The sequence below is a fragment of the Ceratotherium simum genome, chromosome 4, assembly GCF_057802395.1.
Source record: "Ceratotherium simum simum isolate JZ-2026a chromosome 4, ASM5780239v1, whole genome shotgun sequence".
Taxonomy (NCBI): Eukaryota; Metazoa; Chordata; class Mammalia; order Perissodactyla; family Rhinocerotidae; genus Ceratotherium; species Ceratotherium simum.
This window is the reverse complement of record NC_141903.1, coordinates 42,103,861-42,128,957: the sequence shown is the minus strand read 5'-3', so window position 1 is coordinate 42,128,957 and position 25,097 is coordinate 42,103,861. Positions and strand designations below refer to the sequence as shown.

At 40.1% G+C, this 25,097-nt stretch overlaps 1 protein-coding gene across 4 annotated transcripts in view; it reads right to left on the bottom strand.

Annotated features, from left to right (window-relative positions):
- AFF4 (ALF transcription elongation factor 4) overlaps positions 1-21,700 on the bottom strand; it is a 91,928-nt gene extending 70,228 nt beyond the window's left edge. For all 4 annotated transcript variants that reach the window (XM_087429813.1, XM_004420203.3, XM_087429814.1 and 1 more), the window contains exon 1: positions 21,325-21,700. The gene's annotated coding sequence lies outside the window, so the exon portion shown is untranslated. The remainder of the gene's footprint in view (positions 1-21,324) is intronic.
- Positions 21,701-25,097: the final 3,397 nt, after the last annotated feature.

The following is a 25,097-nucleotide window of genomic DNA, read 5'->3' as shown; positions in this document are numbered from 1 at the left end:
GACAAAATTCCTAAAAAGACACAAAATTATGTAATTCGAGAAGTAATAGAAAGCCTGAATAGACCTACAACAAGTAAAGAGACTGAATTAGTAATCAAAAAACTGCCTACAAAGCAAAGTCCAAAACTGAATGGCTTCACTGGTGATTTCTAACAAATGTTTAAAGAAAAATTAACACTAATCCTTCACAAACTCTTCCCAAAAAAATAGAGGAGGAGGAAACACTTCCCAACTCATTCTGAGGCCAACATTGCCCTGATACCAAAACCAGACAAAGACATCATGAGAAGAAAAAAGAACAACACGCTACAGATGAATAAAAACCTTATACACAAAAAAAATCTTCAACAAAATACTCACAAACCAATCCAGCAATATACACAAAGGATTATATACATGACCAGGTGACATTTAATCCCAGGAATGCAAGGTTGGCTTAACATCCAAAGATCAATTAATGTAATACACCATATCAATAGAAGAAAGGATAAAAACTGTATGATCATCTCAATAGATGCAGAAAAAGCATTTGACAAGCTGTAATGTCCTTCCTTGATAAAAACACTCAACAAACTAGGAATAGAAGGGAACTTCCCCAACCTAATAAAGTGCATCTATGAAAAACCCATAGCTAACATCATATTTAATGGTGAAAGACTGAATGCTTTCCCCCTAAGATCAGGAACAAGGCAAGGATGTCCTTTTACTGCTTCTATTCAGTACTGTACTGGAGGTTCTAGCCAGGGCAATTAGGCAAGAAAAAGAAATATGAGGCATTTATATTGGAAAGGAAGATGTAAAATGAAGATATTGTATACAGAAAACCCTAAAGAATCCACTAAAAAACTATTAGAGCTAATAAATGAGTTTAGCAAGGTTGTTAATAAACTTCAACAAGATCAATATAGAAAAAAATCAATCGTATTTCTATATAGTAGCAAAAGAAAACCAAAAGTGAAATTAAGAAAATAATTCCATTTACAATATCGTCAAAAGGAATAAAATACTTAGAAATAAATTTAACAACAGAACAGCAAACCTTATACTCTGAAAGCTATAAAATATCATTGAAAGAAATTAAAGAATATCTAAATAAATGGAAAGGCACCCCATATTCAGAGATCGGAAGATTTGATATTGTTAAGCGGGAAATATTCCCTAAATTGATCTACAGATTCAACACAATCCCTATCAATATCCCAGATGACTTCTTGGCAGAAACCAAGACGCTGATCCTAAAATCCATATGGAAATTCAAATGAATTGGAAATGAACTGGAAATTCATATTCCATTCATATGGAATAGCCAAAACAATCTTGTAAAAGAACAAAATTGAAAGACGCATACTTCCCAATTTCAAAACTTACTACAAACATATAGATAAATAAAATAAAATTGAAGAGTCCAGAAATATACCTCTCATTTATAAATGATTTTCCACAAGAGTGCCAAGACAAACAACTCAATCAAAAAATGGGCAAAGAACTTGAATAAACGTTTCTCCAAAGATATACAAATGGCTAATAAGCACATGAAAAGCTGCTCAACATCATTAGGGAAATGCAAATCAAAACCACAATGAGATACCACTTCACACCCATTAAGATGGCTATTATCAAAAAATTTTTTAAAAATAAATGTTGGCAAGAACGGAGAAATTTGAATGCTTGTGCAGTGCTGGTGGGAATGTAAAATAGTGCAGCCGCTGTAGAAAACAATTTGGTGGTTACTCAAAAAGTATCACATAGAATTACCAAATGTTCCAGCAATTACACTCCTATATATACACCCAAAAGAACTGAAAGCAGGGACTCAGATATTTGTACACCAACGTTCAAAGCAGCATTATCTACAACAGTCAAAAGGTGGAAGCAATGGAAGTGTCCATCAACCAATGAACGGATAAACAAAATGTGGTATATATATACAATGGAATATTATTCAGCCTTAAAAAGGAATGAGGGCCGGCCCTGTGGCTTGGCGGTTAGGTGTGCGCGCTCCACTGCTGGTGGCCCGGCTTTGGATCCTGGGCGCGCACCCACGCGCCGCTTCTCTGGCCATGCTGAGGCCGCGTCCCACGCACAGCAACTGGAAGGATGTGCAACTATGACATACAACCATCTACTGGGGCTTTGGGGGAAAAAAAAAAAAGGAGGATTGGCAATAGATGTTAGCTCAGAGCCGGTCTTCCTCAGCAAAAAGAGGAGGATTAGCACGGATGTTAGCTTAGGGCTGATCTTCCTCACAAAAAAAAAAAAAAAAAGGAATGAAATTCTGACACATGCTACAACATGCATGAACCTTGAGGATATTATGCTGAGTGAAATAAGCCAGTCACAAAAAGACAAATACTGTACGATTCCACTTATATGAGGTATGTAGAAAAGGCAAATTCATGGAAACAGAAAGCAGGAATGGTGGTTGCAAGCAGCTAAAAGGTAATGGGGAATTATTGTTTAATGGGTCCAGAATTTCTGTTTGGGATGAGGAAAAAGTTCTGGAAATGGACAGTGGTGACAGTTGCACAACACGGTGAATGTACTTAATGCCACTGAACTGTACACAAAATGATAAATTTTATGTTATGTATATTTTACAATAAAAAAATTACAGTAAGTACACAGTAAAAAAATTTTTAATGTGCATTCCCAATGAACCAGAAATTCATTTTCTATAATCCTTTTAATAAACACATGTATTAGTTTTAAAAACTTTCAAATTTGTTAATTTTAAAAATAGTTTAGGGCCGGCCCCGTGGTTTGGCGGTTAAGTGCACACGCTCCGCTACTGGCGGCCTGGGTTCAGATCCCGGGCGCATACCGATGCACCACTTCTCTGGCCATGCTGAGGCCGCGTCCCACATACAGCAACTAGAAGGATGTGCAGCTATGACATACGACTATCTACTGGGGCTCTGGGAAGGAAAAAAAAGAAAAGGAGGAGGATTGGCAATAGATGTTAGCTCAGAACCGGTCTTCCTCAGCAAAAAGAGGAGGATTAACATGGATGTTAGCTCAGGGCTGATCTTCCTCACAAAAAAAATAAAAAATAAAAATAGTTTAAAGAGTAAAATGTGACCTTTAACTTACCTCTTTCAGAATGTTAACAATTTTTTTTCAATTAACATCTTAGAACAACTATTCTACTGAAAAATCAAGTCATTCAACTACTAGATTATTAAACGATTTAAACTCCAGAAGTCAAAGTGACTTGAGCTAAGATTTCAACTGTTTAAGAATACAGTTTATTACAACTGCTATTAAACCGTAACTTTAGCCAAGAACATACAATGGAGAAAGGAAAGTCTCTTCAATAAATGGTGTTGAGAAAACCAGTCAGTTACAGGCAAAAAAATGAAAGTAGGGCCGGCCCAGTGGCTTAGCAGTTAAGTGCGCGCGCTCCGCTACTGGCGGCCCAGGTTCGGATCCCGGGCGCGCACCGACGTACCGCTTCTCCGGCCATGCTGAGGCCGCATCCCACATATAGCAACTAAAAAGATGTGCAACTATGACATAGAACTATCTACTGGGGCTTTGGGGAAAAATAAAAAAAAAAAAAAAAAAAAAAAATGAAAGTAGACCATTATCTTATACCATACACAATTAACTAAAAATGGATTAAAGACTTGAATGTAAGACCTGAAACCATAAAACTTCTAGAAGAAAACACAGGTAGCATGCTCTTCAACATAAGTCTTAGCAGCATATTTTCAAATACCATGTCTGACCAGGCAAGGGAAACAAAAGAAAAAATAAACAAATGAGACTGCATCAAACTAAAAAGGTTCTGCATGGCAATGGAAATCATCAACAAAAATGAAAAGACAACCTAAAAATTGGGAAAAGATATTTGCAAACCATATATCTGATAATGGGTTAATATCCAAAATACACAAAGAACTCACACAACTCAACAACAAAAAAACAAACAACTCAATTAAAAATGAGCAAAAGATCTGAACAGACGTTTTTCTAAGGAAGATATACAGATGGCCAACAGGCACATGAAAAAATGTTCAACATCACTAATTATTAGGGAAATGCAAATCAAAACTACAATGAGATATCACCTCATGCCCGTCAGAATGGCTATAATTAACAAGACAAGAAATAACAAGTGTTGGAGAGGTTGTGGAGAAAAGGGAACTTTATACACTGCTGGTGGGAATGCAAACTGGTGCAGCCACTGTGGAAAACAGTATGGAGATTCCTCAAAAAATTAAGAATAGGGGCTGGCCCTGGGGCCTAATGGTTAAGTTTGGGTGCGGACCTACACCACTTGTCAACGGCCATGCTGTGGCGGCAACCCAAATACGAAACCGAGGAAGACTGGCACAGATGTTAGCTCAGGGCGAATCTTCCCCAAGCAAAAAGAGGAAGATTGGCAACAGACATTAGCTCAGGGAAAATTTTCCACAGCAAAAAATAAATAAATAAATAAATAAGAATAGAACTACCATACAATCCAGCTATTCCACTGCTGGGTATTTATCTAAAGAACATGAAAACACAAATGCGTAAAGATATATGCACCCCTATGTTCACTGAGGCATTATTCACAATAGCCAAGACTTGGAAACAATCTAAGTACCCATCAAGAGACGAATGGACAAAGATGATGTGGTATATATACACACTGGAATACTACTCAGCTATAAAAAAAAAAGATGAAATCTTGGAGCTGGCCTGGTGGTGAACTGGTTAAGTCTGCATGCTCAGCTTCGGAGGCCCGGGGTTAATGGGTTCAGATTCTGGGCGCGGACCTACATACCACCCGTCAAGCCATGCTGTGGTGGCATCCCACATACAAAATAGAAGAAGATTAGCACAGATGTTAGCTCAGGGACAATCTTCCTCAAGCAAAAAGAGGAAGATTGGCAACAGATGTTAGCTCAGGGCCAATCTTTCTCAGCAAAAAAAAAAGATGAAATCTTGCCATTTGTGACAACATGGATGGACCCTGAGGTTATTATGCTAAATGAAATAAGTCAGATGAAGAAAGTCAAATACCATATGATCTCACTCATAAACAGAAGATAAAAACAACAGCAAACAAACACATAGATACAGAGATTAGATTGGTGGTTACCAGTGGGGAAAAGGGGAGGGAGGGCGAAAGGAGTGACTTTGGCACACGTGTACAGTGATGGACGGTAATTAGTCTTTGGGTGGTGAACATGATGTAATCTACACAGAAATAGAAATATAATGATGTACACCTGAAACTTATATAATGTTAGAAAACAATGTTACCTCAATTTAAAAAAAAAGAAAATAGCATCAGTATGAGAAACTCAAATCATGGTATAAAATAATGATAATTATAATAATTTAAGCAAAATTTTTAAATAGTTAATTATGTAGAAGAAATTATTAAAAGTGGTAACAGCTTGGGAGTAGACCACAGGCTAAGACAGAAGAGAAGAGAAGTTTCAGTTTAAATATATGCTCTTAACTAACAAAAACAAATTTTAAACACTAAAAATAAATTAATAAACAAAAATAAATCGTTAACTTTATCACAACGCATTATGTTAAAGCAAAAAGCCTCATGAGTAGAGAAACCCCTCTTGGCCTCATTTGGCAGGATTTCTCTACCCATGAGAGAGTCTGAAGAGGTCAGTTCCTATAAGGCAGGGAAACAAAGGCTGTACACCTGGAGATCAAAGCCAGTACTAACAAAACATCAGGTCCCAAGATAGTACTTTGCATATAAGGACCTTTGCCCCAAAGTTAGTCATGAGACTTCTAGAGCCTTCAGGTTTAGAATAATGTAGTGAAAAACATGGAAGCAAAGATAATTCCAAACCATTTTTGCTTTCTTCATCATATCTTTATATACTATCTGAATTTCTCATAATCCTGTTTCATAAATCACCCTCAACAAGGCCCTCAAAGCTTCCCAGAAATTTTAGTATCTTTCTCTGATGAATGCTCTTTCCTATTCCTCACAAGTATTTTCATCGAGTCCTATGACTCTCCCTCTTAACTTCCACCATTCCACAAAAGACCTTTGTCTTAACGGACAAAGATTAAAAACAGAAGATTAGACATCAGAGAGAAATCTTCTCATCAATCAACCATCAACTTTCAAACCACCAGCATCTGTATCCATTCTCTTCTTTCCTCTGGTTAAAAAAGAAAAAGTATCCTTCTTTCTATCAAAGGACAATTGTGCCCATTTTGCTATCTTCTCCTACACCTTTATCGGTGACTGACTTCTCTCCAGCAACTTCAACTTCTCCCTCTCTAATGAATCCCCTCCATCAGCATTCAAATACATTCTTCTAAAAAAAAAGAATGTCTTCCTTGACCCCCTATCTCTCTCCAGCTACCACTCTATCTCTTCTCTATTCTTGTTCATGGCCAAGCTTCTCAAAAGGACTGTTGGTGATTCTCCACTTCCTCTGCAACCATTCGTTTTAGAAAAAGATACCCAAAAAGGTGTAAGGAGCCACACAGTGAACACCTGAACCACCTTAGGAAATACAGCATTCCTGGATCACATCTCCTGTGCTCTCCCCCCCTACAAGAGGTAGCCACTATTCTGATTTTGGTGTTAATCATTCTAATAAATTTCTTTATACTTTTACTATATATGTATGTATCCCTAAATAAGACACTGAGTTGTTTTGCATAGTTTTCAACTTTTAAAGAGGGTATACGCTAAAGACTCCGAGCCCTTTTAATTTTCAGCATTATGTTATGAGGTTAATCCATGTTGATACATGTTGCTATAGTTCATTTCTCTTCACTGCTGTGTATCCACACAATTTACTTATCCATTCTCCAACTGATGGATATTTAAGTAGTTTCCCCTTTTTCTTCCATTGCAAACAATGCTGTAATGATCATTTTTATGCATTTCTCTTTGTACCAAAAAGTAAAAAGTTTTTCTAGACTAGACACCTACAAGTGGAATTGCTGGCTTGCAGGGTATGAGCATCTCTAATTTTAGTAGCTATAGACAAACTGCTTTCCAAAATGTATCTTATTCAACATTCTAATGTTTCCAACTTCATAACATTGTTTCCAATTTCCCACACTCCACTCCTATGCCAAGATCACCAGTGAGGTGCATGTTGCTAAATCCAGAGACTTTATCATTTTAGTTGACCTATCATTCAACACACTCAGCCACTAATGGCTCCTTAATATACTTTTGGCTTCCATAGCCCCAGCCCTTTCAGTTACCCCAGCACATCTAGCTCCTCCCATTACACCTACTGGAAGCTGGTGTTCCTCTCTGCTCAATCATGGGTCTTATTTTGATTCAGTCTACCTTCTCTCCCTACATTCTCATGGTGTAAAATACCATTTATATGCCTACAATCCAAATACCCAAATATGCTCCACATCACACATTTTTCTCTTCTGAAATACAGAACCACATATCCAGGGACCTTTTTTTTTTTTTTTTAGATTTTTTTTTGTTTATTTATTTTTCCCCCAAAGCTCCAGTAGATAGTTGTCTGTCATAGCTGCACATCCTTCTAGTTGCTGTATGTGGGACGCGGCCTCAGCATGGCCGGAGGAGCGGTGCGTCGGTGCGCATCCGGGATCCGAACCCAGGCCGCCGGCAGCAGAGCGCGCACACTTAACCACTAAGCCACAGGGCCGGCCCTCCAGGGACCTTTTTGATGATGTCCTGAGGAATCGCAATCTTAATACACCCAGAATTCGTTGTTTTTCCCTACTTCCAACAACTGCTCCAGTGATCCTCAACCTACCAACCAACTGCTCTTGCTGAATCCTCCCTTCACCCTCTCTCCACATCCAATCCATAACCAGAGCCTCCAAAATATATTCTGAATTTATCTGTTCCCTTTTTTCTCCACTGCCACTGTTCAAACAAGCTATCATTTTATCTCCAACTTGGACAAATGCTACAGCCTTCTAATTGGACTCCTGGTTCCTTGGTCTCTCTTTAATCCATATTTCATACAGCAGCTAAAGTGATCTTTTTAAATTTTTTATTTATTTATTTTTTCCCCCAAAGCCCCAGTAGATAGTTGTATGTCATAGCTGCACATCCTTCTAGTTGCTGTATGTGGGACACGGCCTCAGCATGGCCGGAGAAGCGGTGCATCGGTGCGCACCTGGGATACGAACCCGGGCCACCAGCAGCGGAGCGCGTGCACTTAACCACTAAGCCATGGGGCCAGCCCTAAAGTGATCTTTTTAAAACACAAACTAGATCACATCACCCAATCCATGCCTAAAATTTTTAATAAGCTTTCCATTTACCTTAAGATAAACTTTAAGGTCCTTAACATGACCTACAAAGCCATGATCTGACTTCTGCCTATCTCATCAGATTCATTTTATATCTTACTACCTTCCCCTTCCAGTTCCCACCAAGGGCCTTTGTAGGGCTTCTTGAACTTGTGGCGCTCTTTCCAACTTCAGGAAATTCATGTAGACAATTCCCTTTTCCTTCAGAATACTTGATCACCATTAAGTATATACTTATTTTGATGTTCATTAATATTTCCTCTCCCATTAGACAATAATCAGGGAATGTGTTTGTTTTGTTCAGCACTGCATACCTAGAACATAACCTAGTAGACAGTCACTTAAATGAATAAACTAACCAACTTCACAGCCTAGTTAAAAAGGAGTGATTCTCTCCCTTACTAAGAAATAATACCTAGAGATCATGAAATTCTTTACCTAATATCACAAAATACTAATATTTCAAAATTGAAATAATTAGTACTTCATATTACACTAAAATCAGACACCATTCTGCAAAAAATTTTAATTTAGCAAACTCAACATTTGCATTTAATTATTTCAGATAGATTAGAACTGAAACGTATTTCTTTACTCATCTGTCAAGCTATACAACTCTTATCCTTTATCTATAACTCAATTCACTTCCTCCATGAAGGATAAAGCAAAACTTTATTTCCTCCTCTTAGAGGCCAAACAGTATCACATCAATGTTTATTACGTCATTAAGCAGATATTCAGTTGTTCAATAACTACTTTGAAACAGTATTTGCCAAACTGACTACTGATAAACTGACCATTTAAAAAGATTCAAGATTCAACTCAAGAGAAGAAATGTTTATTACATACACAAGTATGCTCACACTTAACAGTGAGCATAAGAATACAAGTATTCATATTACTGGTAACCAGCTGCCTCCCTTTAGATAGTTGTCTCAGTAATAATACTAACTGCTCCTTTCCCCTGTAGTCCTGCACCGCTACATGTCATATAGCTGTTTCCAAACCAAAACCAAATTAAATTATATTTCTTGGGGCTTTATTAATATTTGAGAAATGTGGAAACCAAATTTAATTGGTTTAAACTTATCTCGAAAATTGTTGCTTCCAAACCCTAAAAGCATATGGACCAATAAATCAAACTGAGAAGTCTATTTTCATCTTTAAAGATAAATAAATTGGTGGAGAGAATGGTTAAAAGTCTAATTTTACAGTTCCTTTTATGAGGAAGAAAACAATCTCCTGAGTCAGTTTCTTACTTTAAAAGCATACAAATATCTAAAGCCCACAAAGGTATCTTACTGGAAACTTCTGTGATGTATGCATTGATAATTACTTTTATATCTTTATAAAACAAATCTAATTAAGAAGTCTTCTGCTTAAAAGTCATCAATAATTACAAGCCGTATGGAAAACCTAAGTTCGAAATTCTCATCCCAGGATTTAAAGTTGTCCACAGTTCAATTCTTAGCTATGTCTACAAAGCCCTCAGCATTTATCTGACCCTGAAAATTACCTACAGACATTCAGATCCAGGTCTTTACTCAAACTAGTCCCTCTACTTATAATGTCCTTCCTTCTCATTTCTAAATACATGTGTTTCAAAATTTACCACATATCCCACTTCCTCCAAGAAGCCCTTCAGGATTCCTCTGCCACTAAAATCACTTACTTCCCAAAGCATTTCTTTGTATCTCATTTGGCGCTTAACACTTGCCTTAAATTAGGATTATTTATTGTTATTCTTCTTCTATCTGCGCTCCCTACTCACCTCCAAATTATAAGTCTCTAGAGAATAAGAACTATAGATATCATTTAACCTCCCCTCTCTCCCCTCCAGTGCTTAACACAATGGCTGGCATACAACAGATACTCAAAACACTTGGTGAATTTTATAAAGGTCACAACTGTAGTGTTACTGCCTCAAGAGCCAAACAGTCAGTGTGAGTGCTCACTAAAAGCTGAGTTTCAGAATATGATGCCACCCATCTTTTTCTATCTAAAGACAGTCTCCCATTTCCTCCCTAAGACTTTTGGTTATATTTGATAACAGTAAGAGAGTAGGTCTTATTTTTTCTGCATTCAATATATTATCAATCTAATAAAAGCATTAATATTGATACTAAATGAATTGGTTTTTTTTGGGTGGGGGGGAGATTAGCCCTGAGCTAACATCTGTTGCCAATCCTCCTCTTTTTGCTGAGGAAGACTGGCCCTGGGCTAACATCTGTGCCCATCTTCCTCCACTTTATATGGGACGCCGTCACAGCATGGCTTGGTAAGTGGTGCACAGGCCCACACCCAGGATCCGAACCTGCGAACCCCGGGCCGCCAAAGCAGAGCACATTAATTTAACCACTACTGCACCAGGCCGGCCCCATGAATTCTGTTCTTTTAAAGCAATTTTTCTGGGCCGGCCCCATGGCTTACCGGTTAAGTGCTCGCGCTCCGCTGCTGGCGGCCCGGGTTCGGATCCCGGGCGCGCACCGACGCACCACTTCTCCGGCCATGCTGAGGCCGCGTCCCACATACAGCAACTAGAAGGATGTGCAGCTATGATGTACAACTATCTACTGGGGCTTTAAGGGGAAAAAAATAAATAAATAAAATCTTTAAAGCAATTTTTCTAAAAGTTTATCTAAAAGAAAAACAACATTTGTACAAGAAAAAAAACACATACAGAAATGATCAATTTCTATTTTTACTTAAACCCTGTATTCTCAAATGTTCACCAAATATAAGCGCTAGACTACAAAATCTCAGAATCATACTTGGCAAACCGACAAGGTGTAAAAACTGAATGTTTCAGTCTACAGCATCCAGAAAGAAATGACCTACTCAACAGAGCACTACAAGACTGCTTTCATCTGTAATACCTGAGGAAGCCAAGAGAAAATAATACAAGTCCAAACGGCAGAATAAAAGCAATGTTATTATTTAAAAATGCTTATAGCAAATTCAACAAAAGTTAAAAAGCATTACACAGCAAAGGCTCCTTAGAGTTTACACCAAAAAGGAATTATTTCTCATTAATTTCATATTCATTTGCATACATGAAAGGCAGGTGGTAATAAAGTACATGGATTTCTTGAACTTTATTTAGTGCCTTAGAATTCTATAAAAAAAGATTAAAGGGAAAATGCTAATGTACTGAATGAAGAAAGCATATACATAAGGCTTGTGAACTTAAATCAGGCCCTGTCCTAATTACTCTAAATTCTGTTAATAAGGTTCTACTAAAATGTAAACAAGAATATTGCTTTAAGAGGGTTAAGGCCATTTAAGGCTACTGGTCCTTAATCAATGGAATACAAACTAATAAATTACAGATGAGTTAATAATTATGGCACAAAGTATATTTACTTTGAAAGATCAGTTTGTGAGTGATAATATTGTGAGTGATAATAAACCTACTTTCAAAATATTTTCTAAATCTGACCTGTAATATATTTAAACAATTCAGAAGGAATTTTGAAGGCTTTATAACTCTGATTTTAAAATCTGTCTCTTCAGTATAGACCTATACTATATATAAAGTACAATGTTAACACTGTAGTTCATTCAACAACTATTTAACCAGCGCATATATTGTGCCAGACACTGCACTAGGGGTAAGGATATAAAAAATAAAAGTAACCTCATTTCCAAGATTTGGTTGCAGCTAGCCTGACTAGAGAAAGGTGGCAGGAGGGAAGGGGGAAGGAAGGGAAGGATGGAGAGGGGAGAGGGGGAGAGGGGGAGGGAGGGGGAGGGGGGGAGGGAGGGAGGGAGGTTGGTTGGTTGGTTGGTTCTAAGCAGAGAGAACCACATGTGCAACAGTCCAGAAGAGAGATAACAGAACCTCCAGGGAATAAGGTGGCTCAAGTGTAGTTGGAAAATAGAGTTGGGGGAGTGCAAAATAAAAGATAAGACTGGAGAGAGACATGGTATGAGACTAGACCTGTGGGTTTGTGGGTTTGTTTCTCAAATCTCAAAGATATAAGGATACCTTTTCAAATAAAATGAAATCTCCCCGATCTTGAGTGGTGACTTTTTTTTTATTATGTTGATAAAAATAGTATAAATATAAAATTAGGTATGAACTCATTATGTTTATGGGGCTTATGTAACTATAAAACTAAAACAACTTTAAAAGTCAAACACAAAACAAAGTTTAAAATAACATTAATGTAACAGATTATGTTGTTTTGCAGAAACTAGACCAATGACGTATTCAATACTGGAAATATGTAGTCTCAGGTCTGGATCTATATTTTTAAAATTACAGAAGTAATTTGACTTCAGTAATACTCATGCAGAAAATGCTTATAAATGTTATACTAAATGGATTTAATAACTACGAGTGTTTATTTGCTAGTTTAGGGAAATACAATTTTATACCACCATACCAGCTAGTAGTCCTTAAAGGTCAATTTTAAAGAAGACTCACTTGTTAATTCTGGCAATCTATCTTGTTCATTTGTGGTTCAGTACCTTACTGAAATCTACATTAAATGTGTATCTAGTATAACCACTGCTGAAGTCTAGAACAAAACACTCATATGCAAAGAAAGTGTTTCATGTTGATTAATTACAAAGATGGGATCCACCAGATTCACCTAACAGTGAACATATGATACTAACTACTATGCCAGGGTTCTTTTTGGTTTGGCCTGCCTATACTAACACATATCATGAGATGATACAAGTTTACTTAAGATCTTTCCCTGCCGCTGCAAAATCATGATTAGTATAATGCATGATAAGTTGGCACAAACACAATAATAAACAAAATCTAAACACAGCAACCAACACCCAAGGGAGTATGCGGCTATAAAGCAGTTCTTCAGGAATTATATAAAACTCATTAATGTCCAAGAATTCCCAATTAGAAGAATACTACAGAAAATGGAACACTACTAAGGAGTTTTAAGAAGAGAAGTGACAAAATCAGACTTGTAGTTTAGAGGGAAAAATCACTCTGGTACAGGGTGGAGTAGATTAGACTGGCAATAAGGAAACAAATGACAAGACTGTTGTAATAGGGCCGGCCCCGTGGCTTAGCGGTTAAGTGCGCGCACTCCGCTAATGGCGGCTTCGGATCCCGGACGCGCACCGACACACCGCTTCTCTGGCCATGCTGAGGCCGACTCCCACATACAGCAACTAGAAGGATGTGCAGCTATGACACACAACTATCTACTGGGGTTTTGGGGGAGGAAATAAATAAATAAAGTTAAAAAAAAAAAAAGACTTGTAATAATTCAAGTGAGAAATGAAAGCCTAAATGAAGGCAGTAATAGTAAGAATGCAGCTAATGTAGAGAAAAAGTTTGGATTCAAAGATTTTAAGGAAGCAGAATCTTGGGGCCAGCCAGATGTGAGAATTAAAACAGAGGAATCAAGGACAACCTGCAGGTTTCTGGAAAAAACAACAATAGTGGGGCGTTCTCCAAGGCAAGGAAAAGAGTAGGATTTGGGGGTAAGGGGATTGAGAAGTAGAGTAGTTAATTTGTACATGATGAACACTTATACAGACTATCTGATCAGTTTCTAACCTCACCTCACCCCCAGCTTTTCTGGAAATTCTCTCTCCCATTCACATAGCTGTACTAAGAGCAACCAAGTTACAATGTAACCTACAGTGTGATCCTACTTCAGGGTACAGTTGACCTGTGAAGTCTCAATCCCTAACTAAAGCTAGACAATGCCCAGAACCCACTTGTTTTATACACATACACACATACACACACACACACACACACATTTATTCTACAATCAAACAAAAAACCCTAACAACCACCACAGTAAATAGGGACCTTGTAAACAACTGCTCAACCCTAAGGCGATCCTCAGACCCAAGTACCCACTAAGGCCCATGTGATCTGCTAAGACAGGAGCTGACAAACTTTTAAAGCCACACAGGTAAATATTTTGGGCTTTGTAGGCCACAGAGTCACGGTTACTCAACTCTGCCATTGTAGCAGCAAAAGCAGCTACAGACAATACATAAACAAATGGGTGTGTTGTCTGTGTTCTGATAAAACTTTATTTACAAACACTGAAATGTGAGTTGCCTATAATATTCACCTGCCACAAAATATTCTTCTTTTGATTTTTTCCCACCATTTAAACATGTAAAAACCTTTCTTAGCTCACAGGCCATACAAAAGCAGGCAGCACTGGGCCTATTAACCATAGTTTGCCAACCCTTGTGCTAAGGCAACATAGAACCGCCCTCTCCCTAAAACTCCTGCCAAATGTTCTCACAGCGTTAACCTTAACCTAACACAACAGACAAGGAAAATCTTCCTAGTGGACAGAACTGAAAACCTTCACTTGGCTGACCAAAGAACTTACTCCATTTGCAAGGAAGTAAGTCAACAAATGAAGGCCCCTGCAATTTGCTGATTCTGTCATTTACCTTGTACTGTACCTGTCCAGCAACATACGGCAGAAGTTTTGGAACAATGATACTTTCCTCTCCCCTCTCCTCATAAGAATTTTAGGGTTTTTTTCCCCACCACTATTAGGGATGATTAAATTTAGTATTTAGTCCACAATTTTCAGACATGTAACAAAGCATATCTAGGCCCGATTAACAAAGGCTATCACCTTTATAGAATCTGGACTCAGAGAACAATGACCTCTGGATGTGTTAGCTAGATATGAATTTGGGTTGCATCCCTAGAACAGATGAGGGTGTCTCCTAGTATATATAGTTAGATTATGTTTAAAAATATATTCAGGCCCGGTGGCGCAAGCGGTTAGGTGCGCTCACTCCGCTGCAGTGGCCCGGGGTTCGCCGGTTCAGATCCCGGGCACGCACCAACGCATTGCTTGGCAGGCCATGCTGTGGCAGCGTCCCACATAAGGTGGAGGAAGATGGGCACAGATGTTAGCCCAGGGCCAGTCTTCCTCAGCAAAAAAAAGAAGAGGATTGGCAGATGTTAGCAGAGGGCTGATCTCCTCGCAAAAAATAATAATAATAATTAAAAAAAGAAAAAAGAAAAATATATTTAGGGGCCGGCCCCATGACATAGTGGTTAAGTGCATGCGCTCTGCTGCTGGCTGCCCGGGTTCGGATCCCGGGTGCGCACCGATGCACGGCTTGTCAGGCCACGCTGTGGCAGCATACCATATAAAGTGGAGGAAGATAGGCACAGATGTTAGCCCAGGGCCAAAGTTGTGTTCCAGAGGTGGACATATAACCTAATGAGTTCCTTTCCTGGGATCTGAGATTGAGAGTCAGGTCAGTCTCTCTCTTAAGGCAGAAGATTTAAGATTTAAAACTCAGAAGATATTAGTAAGTGTTAAAGTTGGTCTGCAGCAAGACAGAACTAATTGAAGACACAAAGACCATCTCATGATAAAAAAGATACCCCTAACTATATTTGGAGTCCCTGGATCCAGCTGTTCCTGAGTTCTAGCTGTCTTCCTATGGCTTGATTGCCTTTCTTAGAATTCATTCAGTATGTTCCCAATAAATTCCTCTTTTTGCTTAAGATAGGTATGTGTCACTCTCCTAACTAAAACAAAGTGCCTACTGGATAATCTAAAGTGGGGTATTCAGTTGGATGAAAGAGTTCTGGTGCCCAGAAAACACTTAGAGATGATAGCTAAAGCAATACAAAACGACAGGATCACCCAGAAGAGTGAAAAGAGAACGCCAAGGCTAAAATTCAGAACTATCAATATCAAGGGATTAGCAGAGAATTAAGAGTCTGCAAAGAAGCAGCTAGTAGAAAGAAAGGCAGGAAGAGGACAGAGTCATAAAAGTCAAGGAAGATGGGCCGGCCCTGTGGTTTAGCAGTTAAGTGCACGCGCTCCACTACTGGCAGCCCGGGTTTGGATCCCGGGCGTGCACCGACCTACCACTTGTCCGGCCATGCTGAGGCAATGTCCCACATACAGCAACTAGAAGGATGTGCAACTATGACATACAACTATCTACTAGGGCTTTGGGGAGAAAAAGGGAAAAAAAAAAGAGAAGGATTAGCAATAGATGTTAGCTCAGGGCCGGTCTCCTCAGCAAAAAAAGAGGAGGATTGGCATGGATGTTAGCTCGGGGCTGATCTTCCTCACCAAAAAAAAAAAAGTCAAGGAAGAAAAGAGCATCAAGGAGAAAATGGTTAACAATATCAAGTATAGAAAGAACTAACGAACTAAGCAATGACTATACAATTTGGCAACATCAAAGTCACAGGTGGCCTTGCTAAGAGCAATTTCACCAGCAGGATAGCATGAGAAGCCAGGCTGAAGATTTAAGAGTGAGTAGGACGGGGACAACACTACCTATGAAGTATTCTTGGCGTTAAAAAAAAATTCAAGCCTAGACTGGATCAAGCTTCTAGATGTAACTACTAATTTACAGGAAAAACAGGCAACAGAGGAACATATTACATGAAACCAAAAGGATGCACTTAACACAATTCAGACTGTGAGAAATCTCACAGGGCAAAGACCTGGTTTCTTTAATAAACCAATTGTATGGGAACAAGAACAAAAAGATAGGAGGAAAAGTCGAGGAAAAAGGGGGGGAGGGGTGGTGAGATACATAGGTATGTACCTTATTTGGATCCAAATTCAAACAAACTGTTAAAACAAAACAAAAACTACTGTTTTTTGAACAGACTTGATATATGATGATATTAAGGAATTAGTGTTAATTTTTTTAGTGAAGTCTTAGGTTGGATTTTTGTCTTAATTCTTACTTTTTAGAGACGTATAATGAAACAGTATATAGTCATGCACCACATAACAACGTTTCAGTCAACAACAGACCACAATACAAAAGTGGGTCTCATAAGATTCGTACCACAGAGCCTAGGTATGTAGTGGGCTATACCATCTAGGTTTGCCTAAATATACTCTATGATGTTCGCAGAACAACGAAATTGTCTAATGACACATTTCTCAGAAGAGATCCCCATCGTTAAGCGACACATAACTGTAACATAGTCTTTAGTGTGTCTTCCCTGATACTTGTGCTCCATGTCACCCAGCAGCCTACAGTCTCATAACAAATAATTAAGAGACATAAAAAATGATGCAGGGAATCAAAGGAGGTAGGTCACAACCAGACTAGGGTGAGGAATCAAGCAAAACTTGAGGAAGGCAATGGTACTTGCACTGGGCCTTAAAAGATGATGAAATTTTAACAAGTAGGGAACAAGAGAGGAAAAGTGAAATTCCAGATGGAAGAAATGGAAGCAAGTACAAAGAGGTAGGAAGGCCTATCTATGCAGACTATTGGCTTCTACTTACCTCTCCATAAAACTGTCACTACCCTAATGATGACATGAAAAAGAAAAGTCAAAGTGAAAAGTCATAACACACTAAGAAGCTCCAAATTGACAAAATAATTGGAGACCCACTCAGGTCCAAAACAGCCCCAGGAAGCCCAGTCTCAGGACAGCTCATGACAACACCTGGGCAGCCAAACCATACTGGCTTTCCAGGGCAATCGATTCATGTCAGTCCCTGATTTCTGCCCCCACACACACAACACCTTTGGGAAAAGAATGCTTGAGGTACTTTTACCTATTCTGGGAAATGATGATCAATATAATTAGTTTAAAACAGTACCCACTAATAAGTTTTGTCTACCTACCTAAAAGCCACCACTATAGTTTATTAGACACTCAAAGAGAGAGAAAGTCACATGAAATGCCTTCCCTTAGAACATTCCACAGGTTACAGATTTTTTAATAAAGTATAGCTGACAAAGCAGATAAATTTTAAATAAGATTTTTTCCTTCAAAAATAGAATCAATAGGGCCCGTGGTGTAGCGGTTAAGTGCATGCGCTCCGCTGCTGGCGGCCTGGGTTCAGATCCTGGGCGCACACTGATGCACCGCTTGTCAGGCCATGCTGTGGCGGCGTCCCATATAAAGTAGAGGAAGATGGGCACGGACGTTAGCCCAGGGCCAGTCTTCCTTAGCAAAAAAAAAAGAGGAGGACTGGCATGGATGTTACCTCAGGGCTGATCTTCCTCACCAAAAAAAAAAAAAAAAAAAAATAGAATCAATAAGTAGTCCCAATATTAAAATGTTTTTGGAATATTTTGGAAATGAATTCGGTGATTCTAATATTTTCTATGTGCCAATACCATTAAAATTCTCAGGATAGGATGCCAGTGAAAATGAACATCAAGACAAAGAAGAATGCAGATAATCAGCCAAAACTCAATAACTGGAATGTTTATTACTGACCTCTTCCATGTATTAGAGTTATCACTTCAAATAACCAAAATGAGTGAGTTTAGGGAGTTACTAGAAGAAGGGGTGCTTTTCTTAAACCAAAGGAAAAAGAAGCAAGGTAACAGGTTAGGTTAGCTTTAAGCAGTCTTTAGTCACTGACTACACCTTATTTCACAATAACTGAGACTGGCAAAAACCCTCCCAGAAATCAAATATAATTGTTCCAAGTTATCAGAGGAAATACAAAAGGAAATAGGTAAAACATAATGAGGATTGGGGGTTCAAAGCTGAGAATTTTACATCATATAAGAAAGTTTTTATAGTAAGATATCTGTAGAATAGAGCTAAAACAAAAAATAAAATCTGAGTCATCAATTTTTATAATACACACTGCACTTCTGGGTCACTGTCCAGGTGTGTTTTCAATACTTAAGAACGCCTCTTTGATTTTATGAAAAATACTACAAAGAGAAGGCCTCATACATTTTGGACTCCATTCTGGACTCCGTTTGGACTCCAGTAGATGGCCACAAAAGAAGAAATACCTGTTTTCTTTGTTCCTCTGAGGTACATATAAAACCATGACATCTACCCTAACTCTTCAAAAAACATAAGATACATAACTTTTAGAAGGCTTCATCTTCTGTCATCTTCTGTAGCTGACAGTCACTTTTTCTCCTTCAAATACTGATCACTTGCTCACACAGCTTTCTTTAGATTACGCTTTTGTGAAATCTTAGGTTGGATACCACATTCAAATTCAGTCTAATAATTGTACAAAATACTGGGGAGGATACAGAGAGGTATAAATCTAGTTCTTGCTCTAAAGACACTACAACAGACCTATAAGAAAATTACAATACAAAGCAGAATGTATCAACTGTTACGAAAGGATTACAATAATTTAAGAGCACAGAGAAGAGAATGTATGTCACCGGACAAGTACAAAGTGGATCTGAATGGAAATATTCTATCTTTAAGAATTCTTAATTACACAGCTTCACCAAAGCACTGTACAATCACCTTTACACCCCAAAATTGTAGACTACTTTCCAAATAACACAGCTAAGCTCGTTTTTTTTTTCAATCAAACAGTAAAGGTTGGATCATTCACAGCCATTCTATCTTGTCCCCACTTGATACACAATTTTATTTAAAGTAAAATTTGCCTACTGTTCCTGTAGAGCTAACAAAAACCAAACTCATGAGCCTGCAAGCCACCACAAACTGATGGTTTTAAAAACTGCTGGTATTAAAACAAAAAAATTGACGGGGCTGGCCTGGTGGCACAAGTGGTAAAGTGCGAGTGCTCCGCTGCAGCTGCCCAGGGTTCGCCGGTTCAGACCTGGGGCGCGCACGGATGCTCCATTTGGCAAGCCATGCTGTGGCAGCGTCCCATATAAAGTGGAGGAAGATGGGGACGGATGTTAGCCCAGGGCCAGTCTTCCTCAGCAAAAAAAGAGGAGGACTGGCAGATGTTAGCACAGGGCTGATCTTCCCCACAAAAAAAATTAAAAGAAAAATTGATTGCTTTCAGGTAAATTAACCCTAAAAGATAATTAAAAATAACTTCTTGAGAGTTTTTTTTATGTTTAGACCCGAAAGACACAGTGATGAATAACGAAAATAAACCTGAGAAATTTAAAGAAGCCAGCTTTGTTAAAAACCAAGTGGCCGCTTGCCAACACTTCTTTATGCACATATGACCAAAGATGATTCTAGGCAGATTCACAGGCCACAAAGGTTCTTTATCAAACACCAAATTAAAAAAGTTCTCATAAATATTTCAATTTTGATAAGTTAAAGGACAGTTAAATAAAAGAAGCACTTTACGAAGCTTTGCAAAATCAATATAAACACCAAACTTTGAGCTTGTAACATCTGAGCCCTAAAGAACAACACACATTTTAAACGTCACATTTACAAACATCCTATTCACAGGCACCTACAGTTTAGACCCCGTCAAAAAAAGTACCGGTCACTGGAAAAGGGACTGGCCTTAGTTTAAAATCTCCATATGGCCAGCAGGAAAGAAACTGCACAATTCTGACTTGCAACTGACTACTAGAACCCTAAACCGAACTCTTCGTCTTAGTTTGAACTCCACACACAAGCATTCAGATTTGTACTTTCAACTTCCTATAAATGATATCGTTTGTGAAAGAAAACGCAATAGGATACTCCTCAAACTCCTATACCCCATGATCCATCCTCAAAGAGTGGAAGGAACAGCAAAGTGGAAGGAACAAAGCACTGACGTCAATTACGAGATTAACCCCGGGCACAAGCAGCTGGATGAAAGGCCTAAACATCGATATCCAAATACAAGCTATCGGGATAAGCAGCTAACAGACCGATACAGACCGATTCGGAAGTTGGGGGGGGGGCATTCAAGTATTACACCCCCACATTCCCATTTTTAGTCAACCCCCTTTGCTAGTCGAAGGCGGAAATTTTTTTCCTTTTTTTTTTTTTCGGGGGGGGGGGAACATGCGCAGGATCGCGAGAAGCGAGAACTTGTTGGGTAATGATACCCAGAATCTAGGCCCATTTTCTCTTTACCTAGAAATAACTTGAAATTGAAGAAGATACTAAAAGTAACAAATCAGTCGATGGGATTTTATGAGAGATGGACTAGATTAAGGAACGAAATGGGAAAGGAGAAACGGTGAAAAGATGTATTTCTGGGAATTTTTGTTAGAATTGGGTTAGCCTTATTTATTTATTTATTTATTGGGGGGGGCGCGAAGATGAGGGGCGAAGCGGTTGAGAAGCCCGGCCGGGAAGGTCTCCCGAGCCCCCGGGCGGACCCTGTTCTCCCCGCCCCGCCCCCTACCCCTCCCCCCGCCGCGGCCCGGCCCGGCCCGGCCCTCCGTCCGTCCGTCCGTCCGTCCATCGGCCCTCCTCACCTCCAGTCCCGGCTCCGCTAGGCCCAAACCATCTCCCGGCTGCGGCAGCGGCGGCGCCGGGCCTGCACCTTCACCCGACGCGCATTCGAGCCGCCGGGGGGCGGCGACAGGCTGCCAAGGGCGGGGGGCTCCGGGCGGCGGCGGGGGTTCGAGAGGCTCAAAAAGCGCAGGCGGCCTGGCGGCGGCGACGCACCTCACACGACACCGGCCGAGGTCCCGCCCCGCTCCATGACGGGGGGCCCAGCCCCGGACGACCGAGCGAGCAGGCAGGGGCGGGCTGACGAGGACCTGGCACCGGGATCCCCGCCCCGTCCGCTGGCGGCGGCGGCGGCGGCGACGGCTCGACTCCCGCAGCCAGGACTGTGACTGACGCAGCGGCTGCGCCACCCATGTGACCAGGGCCGGGCGGGGACTAGGCGTCACGTGGCGACGCGGCGCCCCTCCCGCTAGAGGAGCGCCGGCCTGCGGGGCCGCGGGCCTGCGGGACCGGGAGGCGGCCCCGGGGGTGGTGACGCGCGCGGTTGTGGGGTCTGACGACCCCCGGCGTGTCGAGCGCCGGTCCCAGTGGCCTAGGCCCGATCTCCCAGCTCCCGGGCGTGGCGGTCGCGTCGGGCAGGGGCGGCGGGGCAGAACCAGGCCTGCACGTCCCGGCGCGCACACCGTCCTACGCGTAGCCGCTGGCGAGGTTCGGGAGGGCGGGGCCGGGCTGAGCCGGATCTGCCGGTTCTGCGGCTCAGGTGGAGGGGAGCGGGCCGGCCGCCCCTCCTGGGGGCTCTGGCCGGAGTCGAAGTCCCCTGGACTTGCCTCCCGGGGCTGACATTCAGGCCCCGAGTCCAGCGGCCCTCAACAGGTCTGGCCGAAAAGGAAGTCTGTGAGGAATTTCGGTAGGAGGATGCTCAGAACCTCGCTTGAACTTCCCCCCTGAAGCCAAGCCAGCTCTTCGTCATCTAAATATTTTCTGCCATTAATATTTTTTTCAGGATATCATTTTGAACATTTTCCTTCACCTGTTAACATCCTGCCAGTCAGGGCAAGCTATAATTTAATTGAGAGTAAAATAATAGCTGTAGACTAGACCGGATTTTCAAAGGATCCCATAGACCCCATTACGGTAACTGTCCAGAGAAACTACCTATGGTTCATCATTTGAAAAATGCTATAATTTCCTGCCTCTTATCTGTTTTCTTTCTATGAAGGAGCCTCATGAAGCTGTTTTTTTGCTTTCTGCTAGTTTTGAAGAAAACATTTTGAAGATTTTTTTTTTTTTGAGGAAGATGGGCCCTGAGCTAACATCTGCCAATCCTCTTCTTTTTGCTGAGGAAGACTGGCCCTGGGCTAACATTCATGCCCATCTTCCTCCACTTTATATGGGACATGGGCCACAGCATGGCCTGACAAGCCGTGCGTTGGTGCGCCCTGGGATCCAAACCCAGGAACCCCTGGCTGGCCGCTGCAGCAGAGCATGCGCACTAAACCGCTTGCGCCACCAGGCCAGCCCCTGAAGATTGTTTTAATAAAATTTGAGAGTTTTGAGGAGCTTTATATACACTATTATTATAAGGAATGCATATATGAAAATGTTTTTATCAACCCTAAAAGTTGGTAATTCCCTAGGACCAATAGAAGTATAATATTTTTCCTTTTTAAAGTTCTTAACTGGGGGGCCGGCCCCGTGGCTTAGTGGTTGCGTGTGCGCTCCACTACTGGCAGCTCTACTACTGGCAGCTCTACTACTGGCAGCCGGGTTGGGATCCCAGGCGCGCACCAAAGCACCGCTTGTCTAGCCATGCTGTGGGGCGTCCCACATACAGCAACCAGAAGGATGTGCAACTATGACGTGCAACTATCTATTGGGGCTTTGGGGAGAAAAAAATAAAATAAAAAATAAAATTCTTAACTGACCTATTATTTCTTCTAAGCCTCACTCAAAAATTTTTATCTATATATAGAGTTTTTGTTGTTTTTTTTTGTTGTTGCTGAGGAAGATTTGCCCTGAGGTAACATCTGTGCCAATCCTCCTCTACTTTGTATGTGGGTCCCTGCCACAGCATGGCTAACAAGTGGTGTAGGTCCAGCCCAGGGATCTGAACCCTCAAACCTAGGCCTCTGAAGTGGAGCACACTGAACTTAAACCACTACACCACAGTCTGGCCCCTATATATATATATATATATATATATATATATATGTTTTATCTGTATGTCTATATAAATTAGGAAATGTATTAATGCAAAACTCAAAATGAATTATGAAAAAATAGAGTGAAAAATAATTGCCACTCCCATCACTGCCCTTCAACTACTCCAGTCCTAGAGGGAATCACTTAGCATTTTCTAATGTATCCTTCCCAAGATATGTTATAAATATACATTGAAATATAGTTATACTTCTTTTTACACAAAAGATAACACACTATATACACTGTTAAGTTCTTTACTTTTCTCATTGAAAATATCCTGGATATCCTTCCACATCACTACATAAAGAAATGCCTCTTTCTTCCTAGGGGCAGTATAATATTCCACTGTATGCAAATATCATAATTTATTTAACCAGTCCCCTATAGGTGAACATTTAGGTTGTTGCCAAACCATTACTATTACAAACTAAGCTGCAACTAATAACCCCATACAGTGGGCAACTTTACCAATAAATTCTTAGACTGGAATCTTGAGATCAAAGTATTTTAAATTTTGATAGATATTGCCAAATTGTTTTACATAGAAGTTGTGCTTTCTTTCAAATTCTGCCTAGGAAGATTTACAATATTGGGAGGGAGTGGTGATGTATAGTGGCATCAAGAAAGATTATTTGTCATTTTACACAATAATTAAAGAAATATTAAAATGCAAATTAAAGACATTTAATAAACTTTACAAGAAAGCTCCTTTAGAATAAATGTTATTTGGCTAACTGAATGATAATATGTTTTTTGTTCCATAAAAAAGTCATGATAATTTTTCTTTTATAATTTTTATTTATTTTCCCCCAAAGCCCCAGTAGGTAGTTGTACATCATAGTTTCACATACTTCTAGTTGCTGTATGTGGGACGCGGCCTCAGCATGGCCGGAGAAGCGGTGCGTCGGTGCGCACCGGGGATCCGAACCTGGGCCGCCATCAGCGGAGTGCGCGCACTTAACCGCTAAGCCACGGGGCCGGCTGTAATTTTTCAATATGAAATGAGACCTTACTTAAAAACCAAAAAGGGGAGATGGGACATGGAAAATGTAGACATTTCTTTGGCATTATTCTGCAAATAAGAATTTCCTTCCCTTTCAGCAATGAGGGAAAAAAATCCTAAAATTATTTCTGAGTTGGTAACATTTTAATACTCTATCATTTATTTTAATCAGATGCATCTGTTTTAACAAAGTGAATTTTCTGTCTCTAATTTTATGTTCCAGAACAATGTAAGTCAACTGCACAGAATGGAGAAATAGCAGAAAATACCAACCATAAAACTATAAGGGAAAACAATCTCAAAGAAAATATAATTGTTTTATTAACATGAAAGATTTTGACAAAGTATTCAATATATGTTGTTAGAGCAGAAATTCTTAGTAGCGTTCTGGGGGTTTTTTTAAGTCAGATTTTTGGAGGTATAATTTACGTAGAGTAAAATTCATCCTTTTTAATGTACAGTTCTGTGAGTTCTGACAAATGCACAAAGTTGTGTAATCACCACCACAATCAAGATATAGAATGTTTCCATTACCCCGAAACATTTCCTCGTGCCCCTTTGTAGTGAACCCCTCTCCTCAAGCCCAGTTCC